Raw genomic sequence first — 16,148 nt, forward strand, 5'->3', positions numbered from 1 at the left:
CCTCCCAGATCCAACGTTTGGACCATCTCAAGGTGTGTTTCTATAGTTTGACATTTTTCTTGACTCTGGGTCACATTTTTAGATTTCTATACATGACAAGTCGTTTTTCATTGAGGATGGTAAAGTATCTTTGCTACTTTCCTCTGGACAGTGTTGAGTGGTAAAGACCTCATTTATACAATCCTGTTTAGTTGTTGATGGATACTGTGAAGATTTTAGACTTGCTTTTATGTTTTGTGTGAATAGACAGATGGAAAGGTGAGGTATTTACCAAGTCTGTCTAACTTGACATGACTAAATCTCCAAACTGACTTTCCTGTGACTTGTGTTGCTTAACTTTGTATTAATACTTTGTTAATATGGCCCGAGAGAAGGCCTTCAGCTAAGTTACAGTCTTTACCTCTATGTCTTGGTCTTTCTCATGCCTCAGCAGGAGGCTGGAAGTCCTTGAGTTCGCTTCACTCTGACTGGTCTGGAAACCCATTGTCTCTCCGCACTGCTTAACCTCATAGTTAAGGTTTCAACCCTGCTTTCAACCCCGTAGTTGATGCTTGAATGTAAACTTCATCTTGAGTATATTCGGACCAGTCCTCAGCTACAGGTCCCCACAGAGACCCCCAGACTGTGCCTGCTCCCCAGTGCCTCAAAACCATCCAGTTTCTTATTTTATAGCAGGAGGGCTCATCTGATGCTAGCTACTCTATCATGACTAGGAGAAAGTACATTGTCATCATTTTGTAAAAACAATAATCTCATGAACTTTTCCTCAACATTTACATCTTTATATCTGAAAAAATTCAAAGAGTCAATATATTCATTAATTTTTTTTTCAGTTAGATATTCATTTGTTCATTAGTAACCCTCAGGGAGTGAAAAGATTTGTGGACAATAGAATGTGTTAGGAGATTTGGGGAGGAGAACAGAAGTGTGAACCCTTTTATCAAGATGTCATCTTGCTAAACATAGTTAAGCCTGAGTTAATGAGAAATTTGAGTCAGAAAGAAGGTTAAAGTTTATCCCAATATAGACAAAGGAACAAAGACCTGAAAAGGTTAAGGCTTCTCATCAGAATCACACAACAATTTGGTTTCCTGACATAGAAGAGACAGCAAAAGGATACACATGACTTCAACAGATATGTGTGTCTTCTAAACATGATGTTCTGGGTACAATATCTGAGTTACAAAAGTAGGTGAGATATCAAGGATTTCTTACCTCATGAGGCTCAAAACTATAGTGTATGCAGTAGGTGTGGGTCCACATTCACTCAGTGATGGGAAGTCACACCATGCCACTGGAGCTAAGATATTGTTGTTCAGTCTCTAGGTCATGCCCAATCCTTTGCAACCCCATAAACTGTAGCTCACCAGGCTTCCCTGTCCTTCACTATCTCCTGGAGTTGGCTGAAACTCATGACCACTGAGTCAGCGATGCCATCCAAACATCTCATCCTCTGTCGCCCCTTTCTTCTCCTAAACTCTATCTTTCAGCATCAGGATCTTTTCCAATGAGTTGGCTCTTCACATCAGGTGGCCAAAGTATTGGAGCTTCAGCTTCAACTTCAGCTTCAAGATCAGTCCTTTCAGTGAATATTCTGGGTTGATTTCCTTTAGGATTGACTGGTTTGATCTCCTTACTGTTCAAAGGACTCTCAAGAGTCTTCTCCAATACCACAGTTTGAAAGTATCAATTCTTCAGCACTCAACCTTCTTTATGGACTAAATCGCACACCCATGTGTGACTATTGGAAGAACCGTAGCTTTAACTAGATGTGCCTTTGTCAGCAAAGTGATGTCTCTGCTTTTTAATATGCTGTCTAGAGTTCCAAAGAATAGCAAGGAGAGATAAGAAAGCCTTCCTCAGCAATCAGTGCAAAGAAATAGAGGAAAACAACAGAATGGGAAAGACTAGAGGTCTCTTCAAGAAAATTAGAGATACCAAGGGAACATTTTATACAAAGATGGGCTCAATAAAGGACAGAAATAGTAAGGACCTAACAGAAGCAGAACATATTAAGAAGAGGTGGCAAGAATACACAGAAGAACTGTACAAAAAAGACCTTCACAACCCAGATAATCACAATGGTGTGATCACTCACCTAGAGCCAGACATCCTGGAATGTGAAGTCAAGTGGGCCTTAGGAAGCACCACCATGAACAAAGCTAGTGGAGGTAATGGAATTCCAGTCGAGCTATCTCAAATCCTGAAAGATGATGCTGTGAAAGTCCTGCACTCAATATGCCAGCAAATTTGGAAAACTCAGCAGTGGCCACAGGACTGGAAAAGGTCAGTTTTCATTCCAATCCCAAAGAAAGGCAATGCCAAAGAATACTCAAACTACTGCACAATTGCACTCATCTCACATACTAGTAAAGTAATGCTCAAAATTCTCTAAGCCAGGCTTCAGTAATATGTGAACCGTGAACTTCCAGATGTTCAAGCTGGTTTTAGAAAAGGCAGAGGAACCAGAGATCAAATTGCCAATATCCTCTGGATCATCGAAAAAGCAAGAGAGTTCCAGAAAAACATCTATTTCTGCTTTTTTGACTATGCCAAAGCCTTTGAGTGTGTGGATCACACTAAACTGTGGAAAATTCTGAAAGAGATGGGAATTCCAGAAAACTTGACTTGCCTCCTGAGAAATCTGTATGCAGGTCAGGAAGCAACCGTTAGAACTGGACATGGAACAACAGACTGGTTCCAAATAGGAAAAGGAGTACGTCAAGGCTGTATATTGTCACCCTGCTTATTTAACTTCTATGCAGAGTACATCATGAGAAATGCTGGGCTGGAGGAAGCACAAGCTGGAATCATGATTGCCAGGAGAAATATCAATAACCTCAGATATGCAGATGACACCACCCTTATGGCAGAAAGCGAAGAACTAAAGAGCTTCTTGATGAAGGTGAAAGAGGAGAGTGAAAAAGTTGGCTTAAAGCTCAACATTCAGAAAATGAAGATCATGGCATCCGGTCCCACCACTTCATGGCAAATAGATGGGGAAACAGTGGAAACAGTGGCTGACTTTATTTTTCTGGGCTCCAAAATCATTGCAGATGGTGACTGCAGCCATGAAATTAAAAGATACTTACTCCTTGGAAGGAAAGTTATGACCAACCGAGATAGCATATTAAAAAGCAGAGACATTACTTTGTCAACAAAGGTCCATCTAGTCAAGGCTATGGTTTTTCCAGTAGTCATGAATGGATGTGAGAGTTGGACTGTGAAGAAAGCTGAGCATCGAAGAATTGATGCTTTTGAACTGTGGTGTTGGAGAAGACTCTTGAGAGTCCCTTTGACTGCAAGGAGATCCAACCAGTCCATCCTAAAGAAGACCAGTCCTGGGTATTCATTGGAGGGACTGATGTTGAAGCTGAAACTCCGATACTTTGGCCACCTGATGCGAAGAGCTGACTCATTAGAAAAGACCCTGATGCTGGGAGAGATTGAAGGTGTGAGGAGAAGGGGACGACCGAAGATGAGATGGCTGGATGGCATCACTGACACAATGGACATGGATTTGGGTGGACTCCAGGAGTTGGTGATGGACAGGGAGACCTGGCGTGCTGTGGTACATGGTGTTGCAAAGAGTCAGACACGACTCAGGCACTGAAGTGAACTGAATTGAACTGAAATTTCTCATAGCTTTTCTTCCAAGGAGGGAGCTTCTATTAATTTCATGACTGCAATCACCATCTGCAGTTATTTTGGAGCCCAAGAAAGTAAAGTCTGTCACTGTTTAAATTCACCCGCCCCCTATCTTTTTGCCATGAAGTGATGGGACTGGATACCATGACATTATTTTTTTGAATGTTGAGTTTTAAGCCAGCTTTTAACTCTCCTCTTTCACCCTCATCAAGGGGCTCTTTAGTTTCTCTTCACTTTCTGCTGTTAGAGTGGTATCATCTGCATATCTGAGGTTGTTGATATCTCTCCCTGGCAGTCCTGATTCCAGCTGGAGCTTCATCCAGCCTGGCATTTTGCAGGATGTACCAGAGCTAAGATAGGTGCGGACAAATTGTAATAGAACATTGATGAAACTTAGAGACTAGTGAGCAGTGATACTTCAGGGAGATGGGGAGGAAGAGTACAAACAAACCAGGACACTTGTTTTCTAGGACGACAGGCTGATAGCAAGAAGAGTGTTGGCACATGCAAGGCTCCACATCCAGCTTTGTGTGGCCTGAGCCCAGAGAGCAAGGGAAGCAGTGAGCAAGGAGAGAGGGTGTCAGCAGTCTCGGCCCTAGAGAGGAAGTCACAGGGATAAAGCGGGTCTTTGTCCACAAGGCCACTGGGAGGTGTCAGAGCAGAGAATTAACAAGTTAACTCCAAATTCTTGTGCCTTGGCATTTCAAGGTTTATTTTGGTCAGCCTAGGTGCCAAATATGGGTCAGAGAGTGGGTATCTCTGCTTCACAGAGGCATTTGGGGACCCAGAGTGATGGAGGCACCCCATCTTGTAGCTGTGACCTCTGGAAACCCCCATGCTAGCTTTGACTTCACCAAAAGGGGGTCTCATCACTTCCTTTCACCTCTCATGATTGGAACCAGTCATGGCCCATCCAACTGCCTGGGGCTGGAAGTCATGGGAGTGGATGGGGAGCCCCCTTTCTCTACCAGAAGATGAAAGGAGCCCCTGGCACCTAGTGTCTGGGCCTGGTGGCTTCTGGATGGGCAGTTCATGCCCTGCTAAACAAGAAGTCACTGCTCAGAGCAATTCCTGCGATACTGTGTCAGTCTGGGGATCCAGCATGCTGGGCTTTCTGATGCCTTAGAAAAGGACAATATCTGACTTATTAAGTACCTAACTTTCCGAAATTTCCAAAAGATTGCCAGGAGAAATATCAAACACCTCAGATATGCAGATGACTACCACCCTTATGGCAGAAAGTGAGGAGGAACTAAAGAGCCTCTTGATGAAAGTGAAAGAGGAGAGTGAAAAAGTTGGCTTAAAGCTCAACATTCAGAAAACTAAGATCATGGTATCTGGTCCTATCACTTCATGGAAAATAGATGGGGAAACAGTGGAAACAGTGACAGACTTTGTTTTCTTGGGCTCCAAAATCACTGTGGATGGTGACTGCAGCCATGAAATTAAAAGACGCTTGCTCCTTAGAAGAAAAGCTATGACCAACCTAGATGGCATATTAAAAACCAGAAACATTACTTTGCCAACAAATCTCCATTTAGTCAAAGCTATTTTCCAGTAGTCATGTATAGATGTGAGAGTTGGATTATAAAGAAAGCTGAGCACCGAAGAATTGATGCTTTTGAAATATGGTGTTGGAGAAGACTCTTGAGAGTCCCTTGGACTGCAAGGAGATCAAACCAGTAAATCTTAAAGGAAATCAGTCCTGAATACTCATTGGAAAGACTGATGTTGAAGCTGAAACTCCAATGCTTTGGCCACCTGATGGGAACAACTGGCTCATTGGAAAAGACCCTGAAGCTGGGAAAGACTGAAGGCATGAGGAGAAGGGGACAACAGAGGATGAGATGGTTGGATGCCTTCATCTACTCAATGGGCATGAGTTTGAGCAGGCTTCAGGAGTCGGTGATGGGCAGGGAAGCCTGGCGTGCTGCAGTCCATGGGGTTACAAAAAACTGGACGTGACTGAGCGACTCAACAACAACATCATTTGTCACCATCCTGTGGGCAAAAAGAGCATTTCTTCCACCAAGTGTCCCTGGTGGCCAGTGTGGCAGCTCTTCCCTGAGGTTTGCCAGCAGACGTGAGGGGCTGAGATGCAGCAAAGGTTGACACCGCAGGTCCTGGAACACATGCCAGAAGTCAGGTGAGAAGATGCTGGGCAGACTTAAAAGACACGCAGGAGACGTGGTGACTGGCCAGTGACCCTGAGTGTGGGGGCGAGGAGAGGGAAGGGTCCAGGGAGACTCCCACTGAGCAGGGGATGGAGGAAGAGGATCTGTGGGTGAGGCTAGGAGAGCTGCCTCGGGGATGTGCGTCCAGCTGACTGGGAGACGCCATGAACAGGCAGTGGGCCATGTGGCTGTGGACTTGGGGAGCCAAGCCTGTGGTTGAAGATGTCGCTCTCTCTCGGCCCAGCCGCCAGCCCCTGTGGGCCCTGGAGGAGGCATGCTGACCCCTGGAGGGCCTCTTCCCTTGCAGAACCATCTATTCTCCATTTATTACAGGCTGGGGCATTTCTACCTGTCGTCACCTGTCTTTCTGTTCTGTCTTCTCTCCCCTTTTCCTTGGTCTTGTGTCTCTCTCTCTTTTTTCATTAGTTCTATTTAACCTCTGGTTTACTGCAGAGATATACTAAATATGCAGAAACCACACATTACTTGTGTAAGAATGTCCTGGTCGGACTTAAAGCTCTTAAACGTGAGACCCTCGTACTTGCTGCTGTCATTAACCGAGGATCCATCCACTTCCTCCTGACTGGGCTCAGGAGTGAAGTGTCGGCTGTGTCAGTGACCGGGGCACTTAATGCAGCACATTCCCACTGATGTGCAAGGCAGCCTGAATGCAGAGCTGTTGCTCTGAGAGAGGGGACCCGCCCAGGCAGACGAGGGGACCTGCGGTGAGGGAGTCCACAGACCAACGTGTCTCTCCTTGAACAAGGCCTTCTTGGAAGCCTTTGCTCATTTTTTCCTTAAAGAGGGTGGTTGCCTATCTTTTGGTCTGTTGTGGTGACTGAAGATGTTCAGACATTCAAAAAAGCCTTTGGCCAGTTTGATATGAATCATTTCCTGGTATTCAGTGGCTTGGGTCTCTGTTTCTCCCATCCATGTATCATATCCTCTATCGGATGGAGAAGGGGCTCTGGAATTAGTGTCTGAGCTGTGTCTTCCCTCTACGGGGATCCCAAGGGTAGATGATAAATCATGCCCTCCTGCCACAAAGAAATCGGCATTGAAAAGTCCCTTTGGCTGCTTTGCATGGAACATTTAGCTTCCGCAGTGCCCCAACACTGATGATGCCATGGATGGTGCCCAAGACTCCCCCAGTCTCCTTAGAAGAGCCCCCGTACTCCTTGGAGGAGCCCCCAGCTCCCGGCATCGGAAAAGGGACAGAAGATTTCAGCTACATCATGCAGAGCCTCGCTCCGAGTGGCTCTTTTCCTGATAAAGGAGGTCTTCAGACTCTCTAAAGACCTGATCGGACCTTTCCCAGGTCTGACCACAGCCAGCTTCAGGCAAAGCTGCAGACTGTGGGCAGGCGTGCATGAAGCTGCAGCCTCGGGAAGCCAGTTCTTGAAGTCACAGCCAGGAAAGCCAGCGGGGACCATGTCTTTGCTCCTCTTGCTCCATCAGCCCGCGTCCCCGAGCCATTCTCAGCCCCCCTTCCCTTCCTCAGAGGAGGACAGGTGTGACCACCTGGAGCCCCGCCCCAGCTGCGATGACGCTCCCTGCTCGCCCGTCTCAGCTCACGGTTCCCTTCAGAGCCACCCTTCCATGTGGTCAATAGCCCTCTATCTCGGAAGAATATGCTTTACCACCGAAATTCTACTCTGTACTCCGATTCTCATCCCCTGCCCCCACCCCCCACCACACGCGTGCACAGGTTGCTGGGCTCACGCTCACTGTCCTGGAGTAATGCCATTTTAGGACACAGGTTCTCAAACAGACTGCATATTGGGACCCATCCCCCAAACCCGATGGCTGCTTACCAGACTGCTGAGCCCCACCCCTGCTTTCTCATCTGGCAGGTCTATATGGACCCGGGGGATCTGCATTTCTAGCAAGTTCCCAGGAAGCCGATGCTGCTGGTCAGGGGCCCTACTCAGAGAACCACTGCTCTAAACAGTCTCCCCAGGGGCGGGAGGCAGGGCTCTCTCTGCAGTGCTCAAGGCTAGTGACCCATCCCCAAATCCCAGCCCAGGGGCATTTTCTGAGACCTCGCTGTGGCCTGCCCACCACTCCAGTTCCCACTTCACCCCATGCTCTAAGCCTGAGGCTGGTGACCGGTCCCCTGAAACCCACTCCAGGGGCATTTCCTGAGACCTCGCCCTGTCCTGCCCTGCACCCCCTGATCCCCGCTTCACCCCACGTTCTAAACCTAGATATGGTCTCACAATTTCCATTCACCCTCAGGTCTCTCCTGCCTCTTCCCTTTAAAGAAAGAAATTCTCTCCTATGCTTGTTCATTTAAGAAAGATTTTCAGCCTGTCTCGGTTCTCCCTAATTCCAGTTTGAAAATTTTTGTGGTTTTCATTGATTCTAATAGAGGCATTATAATCATATCTGCCTTTTTTTGGCCAAACTCCCATTCTCCTGTATGAGTTGCCATATATGTAAGGAAGCATTTTATTCTGTGTTTATGCTTATCCACAGATTCCTCCCTAGCAGAGAACATTCTAGGCTCTCTCCATGTCCAAAGCCTGCTGCACATGTTATGTCTGAGCAGCCAAGGATGCTGAGCATGGCTAAGTGTTTGACAAATTTCTACCCATCTTCCAATAAGGCCCCAGCCCATTTTCCAATAAAGCTGATGAAACCTGATAAAAAAAAAACGTCAGAGGAATCAAAAGGCCCCCAGGCTAAGTGGAATCATATCTCATGAAATCCCACATTCAGCATCATCTATATTGGAAATATTAAAAAATTCATATATAGTGAAATGATAGATACTTATGTCACTGGTTTAAAAAGTTATGCCGATAGAGCTGGCCCTGGGTCCTGGCGAAGGACGCGCATCTTCCTGCGTGTGCAGACGCGTTCCCAAGCTGCCGGCCCACTGAGGCAGGCTCTGTGCGGAGACCCCAGCCCTCTGCCCGGAACCACTGCTGCCTCATCTCCCCGGTGACCGTGGCCGGCTCTGTGTGCAATGTGATCAGGCCCCATGAGGGCAGCGAGGGACCCCGGAGCTGGCGGGACGTGGTGATGGGTGAGGGCATAGAGTGTCCCCCGTGAACTGATGGCATGTCTGGGCCCCTGGGCGGCAGGTCCCAGGGCAGGATCCCCTGCCCTGCATCACTGGCATGTTGTGGGCAGGGTCAGCTGCATCTGGGCCCCCGTGGAGAGGGTAGGTGGCAGTGCCTACGTCTGAGCAGTACTTCTGGTTACTCCGCAAGCACCATCTGGAGTCCCTCCTGGACCCCACCAGGGACAGAGGACCCCCACTGGCCAGGGAGCCCCAGTCGGGCTGTCTCCCAAGCACTGGCCGTGGTTCTCTGCCATGTGCAGGCAGAGATGCCCTGATGCCCTCCCACCCTGCAGCGAGCTGGGCTGCCTGCGTGCATGGTGGGGACCCCCATGGCCCACTTCTCTTCACAGAAGAGAGGGAATGATTGCGAGGGACTGCCCTTTTCCCTTCCCCACAGTGGAGGTGGGCAGCCCTGGCAGCCAATGCTGATGGGAGCTGGGGGTCTCCTCCCTCCGCCTCGACGTTCCCCGACCCCTGCCAACAGCCGACTGAAGGGCTGGGATGATGGGGGCGTCACCACAAGGAGGCCACGTCTAGATCAGAGTCCCCCTCCTCCCCACCGCCCACCACACCCTTGCCCTGAGAGCTGGCCAACCTGCCTTGCTGTCACTCTTTGGCACAGATTTGGATGTTAGCACTTAATGCAAGATGTTCAGTTCAGTGCACTTCAGTCGCTCAGTCATGTCCACTCTTTGCGACCCATGAATCGCAGCACACCAGGCCTCCCTGTCCATCACCAACTCCTGGAGTTCACTCAAAGTCATGTCCATCGAGTCGGTGATGCCATCCAGCCATCTCATCCTCTGTCGTCCCCTTCTCCTCCTGCCCCCAATCCCTCCCAGCATCAGAGTTTTTTCCAATGAGTCAACTCTTTGCATGAGGTGGCCAAAGTACTGGAGTTTCAGCTTCAGCATCATTCCTTCCAAAGAACACCCAAAAACTGATGTCCTTTAGAACTGATCTCCTTTAGGTTGGATCTCCTTGCAGTCCAAGGGACTCTCAAGAGTCTTCTCCAACACCACAGTTCAAAAGCATCAATTCTTTAGTGCTCAGCTTTCTTCACAGTCCAACTCTCACATCCATACATGACTACTGGAAAAACCATAGCCTTGACTAGACAGAGCTTTGTTGGCAAAGTAATGTCTCTGCTTTTGAATATGCTATCTAGGTTGGTCATAACTTTCCTTCCAAGGAGTAAGTGTATTTTAATTTCATGGCTGCAGTCACCATCTGCAGTGATTTTAGAGCCCCCAAAAATAAAGTCTGACACTGTTTCCACTGTTTCCCCATCTATTTCCCATGAAGTGATGGGACGGGATGCCATGATCTTCATTTTCTGAATGTTGAGCTTTAAGCCAACTTTTTCACTCTCCTCTTTCACTTTCATCAAGAGTCTTTTTAGTTCCTCTTCACTTTCTGCCATTAGGCAGAATGCATATCATTTGCATATCTGAGGTTATTGATATTTCTCCCAGCAATCTTGATTCCAGCTTGTGCTTCTTCCAGCCCAGCGTTTTTCATGATGTACTCTGCATATAAGTTAAATAAGCAGGGTGACAATATACAGCCTTGATGTACTCCTTTTCCTATTTGGAACCAGTCTGTTGTTCTATGTCCAGTTCTAACTGTTGCTTCCTGACCTGCATATAGGTTTCTCAAGAGGTAGGTCAGATGCTCTGGTACTCCCATCTCTTGAAGAATTTTCCACAGTTTATTGTGATCCACACAGTCAAAGGCTTTGGCATAGTCAATAAATCAGAAATAGATGTTTTTCTTGAACTCTCTTGCTTTTTCCATGATCCAGCAGATGTTGGCAATTTGATCTCTGGTTCCTCTGCCTTTTCTAAAACCAGCTTGAACATCAAGAAGTTCACGGTTCAGGTATTGCTGAAGCCTGGCTTGGAGAATTTTGAGCATTACTTTACTAGTGTGTGAGATGCGTGCAATTGTGTGGTAGTTTGAGCATTCTTTGGCATTGCCTTTCTTTGGGATCGGAATGAAAACTGACCTTTTCCAGTCCTGTAAGAAGAGGTGGCAAGAATACACAGAAGAACTGTACAAAAAAGATCTTCACAACCAAGATAATCATGATGGTGTGCTCACTCACATAGAGCCAGACATCCTGGAATGTGAAGTAAAGTGGGCCTTAGGAAGCATCACTATGAACAAAGCTAGTGGAGGTGATGGAATTCCAGTTGAGCTATTCCAACTCCTGAAAGATGTTCAGTTCAGTTGTGTCCAACTCTTTCTGGTCCCGTAGACAGCAGCATGCCTGGCTTCCCCTGTCTTATCTGCGTCCGGGAGCTCGCTCCAACTCATGTCCATCCAGTCGGTTATGCCATCCAACCATCTCATCCTCTGTCGTCCCCTCCTCTCACCTTCAATCTTTCCCAGCATCAGGGTCTTTTCAGATGAGTCAGTTCTTCGCATCAGGTGGCCAAACTATTGGAGTTTCAGCTTCAGTCTTTCCAATGAATATTCAGAGTTGATTTCCTTTAAGGTTGACTGGTTTGATCTCCTTGCAGTCCAAGGGATTCTCAAGAGTCTTCTCCAACACCACAGTTCAAAAGAATCAATTTTTTGGTACTCAATCTTCTTTATGGTCCAACTCTCACATACATACATGACTACTGGAAAAATTATAGCTTTGACTATGTGAACCTTTGTCAGCAAAGTTATGTCTGTGCTTTTTAATATGCTGCCTAGGTTGGTTATAGCTTTTCTTCCAAGGAGCAAACATCTTTTAATTTCATGGCTGTAGTCACCATCTGCAGTGACTTTGGAGCCCAAGAAAATAAAGTTTGTCACTGTTTCCATTGTACTGAACTTTATTTGCCTTTGAAAATATTACATCAGAAGAATAATGTGCATTTCCTATAATATGCTTTGTTTCTGGGAAAGCTGTTAAACCCCAAATAATTTAAATTTATTCAAGATTTCCTAAGTCATTTTGAAGAGTTTGTGGGGCAAGTTGAATGATCAAAAACATAACTGGACCCTGCGAAGAAAGGAGGCAAAGCCGCCTTCCGGGAACCTCTGGAAACATGTATGTGGTGTCAAATTCAAACAGGAAAGGAGACATTCCAAAATGTAAAGCTGAAGACTGATTCAAGTAACGATCTCCAGCGTGTTTTTGGTTTGTTTTCTGGATGATGTGACTCGGGCATTTCTTGTGGATTCTGGCCCAGAAGTGGGGTCGTGATGGAGACCTCAGCAATGGAGCCCGTCCTCCACCTCTCTCCATGAGCAGGAGGGACCACGTTCCCATAAAAGTTCCCTGATAATCAGAACATGAAGTCCAGGATGCTTTGGGTTCCCAGCAACTGTGGAGACGTTGCTAGACTACAAACACACACGTCTTGATGAGATCCTACAGCTGAAAGCTCACCCCAGAAGTCATAACATCAAGAGACACACAGGATGAGAAAGCAGAGATGAAGTGAAGCCTCGTAGTCAGGGCTCCACTTACAGGAACTCTGCCATTCGCTTGGGAGATGAAGGCTTTCCATGAGGATGTGGAGACCACAGCCCCCTCAGCGGGGAGCCCTGCTGCCAGACCTCCTGTGTTCTTCATCCAAGCCCATTCGAGACCACCCACAGGTGGAGAGGGAGTGGCCACAGGGTCACACGGGTGTGGCGAATGTGGAGCCTCATCACAGGGTCGCCAAAGCCAGGGCCACTGGCGAGTAAATGAGTCGGCAAGAGACTTGGTTATGGGCACCAGAGAAAAGTGCTTGACTCCGGAGGTGACCTGGCAATATTGCCCAGAAAGTGAGGGAAAAACAAGGGGGTGATCAAAAAAGTCATAGTGAAAATAAAGAGCGCATAGCTATAAAAGGTGGGGAAAAAAGTATGGAAGGGTGTGCCTGACATTTAATTAATAAAAATGTTACTTAGACATTTTACATCATTGGTAACTGTTTTCAACTTTAAAAAACGTATGATATTGTGATTTCTTCATCTAATTAAATACTCACTGTTGTATCTGAAAAAAAAAAAAGATGATGTATTCATCGCATTCTCTAAGTGCTGTTCTTCCCAAGTGTAGTGGTTGAATGGTGACCCCCATAATGGTCTGTTCCCCAGGAATCAAAAGCGTGACCTCGTCTGGGGAAAGAGTCTTTGCAGCTTTCATTCAGGGCCTGGGGATGAGGTCATCCTGGTTTCTGGGACCCTAAATCTAATGAAAAGTGGTGGTGTCAGTTCAGGCGACCAAAATAAATACTGCAGGCTGAGCAGCTAAGCCAACAGAGATGTGTTTCTCGTGGCCCCAGAGGCCAGCAGGCCGGGGCCAGGGGGTGGCTCAGTCTGGCGGTCGGCGAGGATGGCTGTGTTCTCCCCGAATCCTCGCACGGTCTTTCCTTGGTGTGTCCGGGTGGGGAGGGAGCTCAGGCCGTCTTCTTACGTGGACGTGAACCTCATTAAGGCCCCGCTCAGACGGTGACAGTGGTAAAGAAGCCACCTGCCAGCGCAAGAGGCTTGGGTCAATCCCGTCCTGAGAAGATCCCCTGGAGAAGGAAACGACAACCCACTCCAGTATTCTGGCCTGGAGAATCCCATGGGCAGAGGAGCCCCAAGGGCTACAGTCCATGGGGTCGCAGAGTCGGACATGACTGAGCACATGCTCACATACAGACTACCTTGGTTAACTAAGGTTAACTACCTCGGTTAACTTTAACTGCCTCCTGAAGGTCCATCTCCAAATGTATCACTGTGGGAGAGACAGAGTGTGACTTTGAGGTGACATCCTTCAGCCCATGGCAGTCCATACAGGAAGCAGAGAAGAGGGCAGGGACGCAGCGGGGAGGACACAAGAAGACTGGGCCGGGAGCCCCAGGCCCCCAGAGATGGCCAGAGCTGAGGCAGGACCTTGCCCTAGAGCCTCAGGGCGAGCGGCCTCTCAACACCTTGACGGCAGACTCTGACTCAGAAGTCCAAGAGGTGCATTCCTGTCTTTCAGCTTCCAAGTGTAAGGTCATTTTTTATGGAAGCCACAGGAAATGAACACAGCAACTAAATGCTAAACAGGTGCTACTTTGAAGTGAGGAGTTAGTCCCTCAGTTGTGTCCGACTCTTTGCAACTCCATGGACTGTAGCCTGCCAGGCTCCTCTGACCATGGGATTCTCCAGGCCAGAATACTGGAGTGGGTTGTCATGCCCTCCTCCAGGGGATCTTCCCCACCCAGGGATCAAACCCACATCTCCTGCAGTGCAGGTGAATTCTTTACCAGCTGAACCACCAGGAAAGTCCTAGGTACCACTTTAGACAGACTCTTTTTAACATAACAAATGTGTTCGTGGTTTAAACAGAGCCAACCCACAGATTATACCGTATCACTGGGAGTCACCGTCATGGAATCTGCTGTTAACAACTGGGGTCAGTGCGTGAGGGTCACATTGACATAAATGCCTGGAAATGGAAGCCAGACCACATCCACAGCAGAGAGGGCCTGGGCTGGGGTCCAGAAAAAGAACCCACCATCAATGCCTCTACAGATGGGCAACACCTTCATTCAGTCAAGGAGGCGAAGGGATCTCAGAAAGCTGCTGAATTTTCCATCAAGCATGTCTGAAATGACAGTTTGCAGGTAATCAGGCTGGGCTTGTGGGTTCGGACCAGAGGGGCCCTGAAGAGCAATTTATGCTGATCTGACTGACCCTGTCCTGGCCTCCTGCAGGACGGCCTTCAGCTCTGAGCTGACCACCGGTCACTCGACCGTCCCTCTTCCTTCTCTGGCTGCCCTCCTCCTGCTGTCCTCCTGGAAACGCTCCTGTGGGGATAATGGGTGCTGAGCGGTGGCTCTGGGCAGCCCTGTCCCACTGACCATCTCAGTTTGGATGGTGGAGCAGAAAATGGAAGTGGCCATCATTACTGATGGAGGGGGAAAGCCCAGGAGGCCAGACGGCCTTTTTGGTCATTTCTGGGCTGCAGTTGTAAAGAAAGTTAAACAAACAGCAGACAAATCATAACAAAACTGTCAGCCCATTATTTTTGCAAGGTGTCTATTAAGTCCCTAATCATACCTGGCATCACACTCCAACTCTAGAACACCAATTGTTATCCCTTGGTTGCAGATATTTTAGATTTTTTAAGATTTGATGTCAGTTCTGGACCCTTTCCAACAAAAAATACAGTTGCACACAGAAGCTTGCCTAAGAAACCAGAGGCTTTACGAGCCTCTGAAGCTGATCTGTGATACAAGTCCAGGTTTGGGGGGTTTCTGATATGACCATTGGGCTTCCCTTGTGGCTCAACTGGTAAATAATCCCCCTGCAAAGTGGGAGACCTGGGTTCAGCCTGGAGAATTCTATGGACTGTATAGTCCATGGGGTTGCAAAGAGTCAGACATGACTGAGCGACCTGCACTTTACTTTGATATGACCATGACGCATCAGCAGAGAGATCCTGACATCAGAGCTGACGTGTTCCAATCTAGTCTGGGGTCTGCAGAGACACTGCGCATTTAGGTGAATTCAAGAGCCTTCAGGTCAGGTCTGAAGAGTTCCACAGCCAAGCCAGAACCAGATGGGAGAAATGATTTCTACACTGAAGCTGGAGAAGATCCCCTGGAGAAGGGCATGGCAACCAACTCCAGTATTCTTGCCTGAAGAATTCCATGGAGAGAGGATCCTGGTGGGCTATAGTCCATGAGGTTGCAAAGAGTTGGGCACTACTGAGCAGCTAACACTTGCTGAAGCTGACAGGTGAAGGGTCATAGAAGGAGGTGAGCTCAAAGTAAGAAAAGATAGAGAGCTCCCCAGGGCCAGGGGGGCAGAGCAGGTGTGAAGACAGCAATGAGCATCTTTGGAGAAGCCCTTGACTCTCGGTGTGAAGTGATGGGTGTTGTCTCTGGGGGAAGAGGATACCCCAAATCCTCTGAGAAAGGTGTGAGACTGCCAGCCCACAGCTGGTGGTGCATGCAAGAGAGGATGACGGGAAGGTGGTGGTGGGGAGGGAGTCCACCGAGGACCTGGCTGTAGAAAAGTGTGGGGAAGGGCCTCCAGGAGAACCTCACGGACCCTTCACAGCAAGTGGGGGAGGAGGAACAGGTAACGTCAAAGAGCAGCGTTTACCCACCAGCTCGTCAAAGAGCAGCGTTTACCCACCAGCTCGTCAAAGAGCAGCGTTTACCCACCAGCTCGTTTGACAGCTCAGAGGCTTAGTGCGGTAGGCACACACCAAACTGTCTACTCAAAGGGGAAGGTCCACCAGCTCAAAGAGGCAGCCAAGAGGGACGGGAGGGTGGAGGGGGCGG

The sequence above is a fragment of the Bubalus kerabau genome, chromosome 18, assembly GCF_029407905.1.
Source record: "Bubalus kerabau isolate K-KA32 ecotype Philippines breed swamp buffalo chromosome 18, PCC_UOA_SB_1v2, whole genome shotgun sequence".
Lineage (NCBI taxonomy): Eukaryota > Metazoa > Chordata > Mammalia > Artiodactyla > Bovidae > Bubalus > Bubalus kerabau.